Raw genomic sequence first — 2,963 nt, forward strand, 5'->3', positions numbered from 1 at the left:
TAAGAGAAAATGTCCATTTAATATTTCGGGCGGGGGGGGGGGGGGTGGGGGAATAATCACTTGAATAATTCAAGGGGAAAAAATGCTATAAGTATATATAACTCAAGGGGAAAAAGTGTTATTTTCCCTAATATGAACTATTCATTTCAACAAACAATTACACTAACATTTTTTTTTCGGTTAATGACTTAACTTTATTAGCTCTTATTAGATTTGGAAATTTTTTGATTAATGGCTTAATTTTATTAGTTCTTATTAGATTTGTAGATTTATAGATATTAGAAGTGAGAAAAATAAAATTCTAAAAAAAGCAACATTATTAATTTTCTAATCATCGGCAATTTTAAGTATTTATAGATATTAGAAGTGAGAAAAATAAAATTCTAAAAAAAGCAACATTATTAAATTTCTATTCCTCGGATATTTTAAGTTTAAGAAATGTATACATTTGCAGTGAACGTGGATCGAACACGTGACCTTCAAATCTTCAGTCTGACACTCTCCCAACTGAGCTATCCCCGCTTGTCGATGTATTGGACTCCAATTTTTATATTACCGCTTTGATCTTATTGCAGATATTTACATTAATTCCAACTATTTCAGTTATATGTAGTAAATTAATTATAATAGATGCTAAATTTTGTTGGTACTTACAAATGTTATGGAGTATATGTTAACTAATACTAATAATGAAACATTAGAAATTACAATATTAGGCATTATTATTATTATTATTATTAGAGTAGGCAAAAACTTATGTGAGACCGCCACACGGATCTTTGTTCATGAATTGTAATACTTATACTAGCAAATGTAATACTAAATCATGAATAAAATGTTTATTACTTATAGGGAAAAGGGTCAAATAAGTCCCTAAACATTACTCAAGAAGTCAATTAAGCCCTCCAACTTTCAAAAGTTGCAATTAACCCCACGAACATGTCATTTTGGAGCAATAAGACCCACAAACCTATTGGTGACCTGATATTACAGGTCACTTAGGATTTCGGCCAACTCGGGCAAACCTCCGACGATCGTACGATAATTTCCGACAACAATGTCAAATGCGGACGACCGTGAAAAGGGACCACAAAACTTTCTGATTCTCTTATCTTCGCAATTGCATAATGAACCTATCTATCGTATGAAGAAAGTTCTAAACAACCGCCAAGAAACTCACCTGATAACTCCTCCGGCACGACGACGCAACTCTTCCTTTTCCGTTCAGCTCTGTTCATCCCACCTGACAAAATTTTAACAAATAAAAATTCTCAGAAATCAAAGATTCACCCAAAAAAAATAAATAACACTATGTATATTTAATCCCCCAAAAAATGCTGAGACTTCGCCACTGCTTTGGTCCAAGAAGAAAACTGCAATAAATGGCAAGAACCCATCTTTATACAACCATTGGTATACACTACAGATACCATCAAAGAAACAGAAGAACCCACCTTGGAAATCTAGCTTGCGTTTTTGTTTCATGGTGGCCGATGAAGCTGGAATAACATACGCACAAATAAGTTCCAAGAAAGCAGGGGATCCCATAAAGAAGAACAAATGCAGTAATGATCCAAGGAGAAATAAAAACAAAAAAATTTCCCTTCGTCGGACAGGCGACCGTAGTCCAAAGTCCAAACGAGACCGGCGACCATTTTCACGGTTGTCAGTATTTGACATTGTTGCCGGAAATTATCGTACAATCGTCGGAGGTTTGCCGGAGTTGGCCGGAATCCTAAGTGACCTGTAATATCAGGTCACCAATAGGTTTGTGGGTCTTATTGCTCCAAAATGACATGTTCGTGGGGTTAATTGCAACTTTTGAAAGTTAGAGGGCCTAATTGACTTCTTGAGTAATGTTTAGGGGCTTATTTGACCCTTTTCCCTTACTTATATGGAAAAATATAATAATTTAGTACGTGAACCGAAAAATATAGCCTAGCTAGAACCTGATTTGGATTTTTGCTTAGACAAGGAAACAATGTTTTTGGAAAGAGGAAGTGAAGAAACTATGTAAGAAAATGAGAAATTGACAATTTCTAATGAATGAATGAACATTATTCCTTTATATACTAGTGCACGCTCCATTCCTTAGCCATGAAGACCACAACTAATGTTGCATCACTACTCATTCTCAATGTATAATATCCACTCATTTGAAATGTAAAAAACAACAACCCCAAAAGCATTGTTAAAGTTTTGAACCAAGAGAGAGTTGTGCGGACAAGAAAAATAGGAAACGAAAACTGGACCAACAACGTAACTCTCAAGAATTTCTTCAACAATCCCTCACAAAATTTGGGTGACAAGAAGATTTGTATAAGATGTTCACAAGAATTGGTACTTTTAGTGTTAGTGTTTGAAAGGCTTGAACTAACACATATTTGACATTGAGTAACTGTCCCTCAGACAGTGAGGTGTCTCTTGAACTCACATAACAGACAAGTTTTAATTTGAACTTTATGACGCATACCACTTCTGGAAAAAATGCACGTTCTGTGAAAGTTAAAACCTCTTTTGACTAATTTTACCTTATGTTGCTCATGGATGCATGCTCTTAGAAAGACTACATGTCTTTCATAGAAGGTCAAGATTACCTCCACACTTAAGTAGGGGACTGATAGAAATATTTTTGTATATGGTTTTGATGAGCCAAATGTACTTTAGATCCCCTTAGAATTTAGGTCTTTAGTACAACCATCATAGTTCAGTATATCAAGTCAGTATGCAAAGGAAAGACTACCACATGAAGAACAAAATTAATTTTGGTCCTACAAGTATTTATCCGGAAGATTAGCATTAAGCAATGGTGTTGCAGCAAGTGACTGGATGAGCCTAACATCGAAATTGTAGAAGTCCTTACTCACAACGATCATATCCAAGATCAAATCACCCCAAGGATTTATCTTTTTATAAGTCAGAATTCGAAGGAGCACAATGATTAACAAGCAAGATGTGTTCAA

At 34.9% G+C, this 2,963-nt stretch overlaps 1 non-coding gene across 1 annotated transcript; it reads right to left on the reverse strand.

Annotated features, from left to right (window-relative positions):
* Nucleotides 1-449: 449 nt before the first annotated feature.
* TRNAF-GAA lies at nucleotides 450-522 on the reverse strand. The gene has a single exon. It is a non-coding gene; the product is annotated as a tRNA-Phe (tRNA).
* Nucleotides 523-2,963: the final 2,441 nt, after the last annotated feature.

This window comes from Ipomoea nil, unplaced genomic scaffold (genome assembly GCF_001879475.1).
Source record: "Ipomoea nil cultivar Tokyo-kokei standard unplaced genomic scaffold, Asagao_1.1 scaffold1564, whole genome shotgun sequence".
Lineage (NCBI taxonomy): Eukaryota > Viridiplantae > Streptophyta > Magnoliopsida > Solanales > Convolvulaceae > Ipomoea > Ipomoea nil.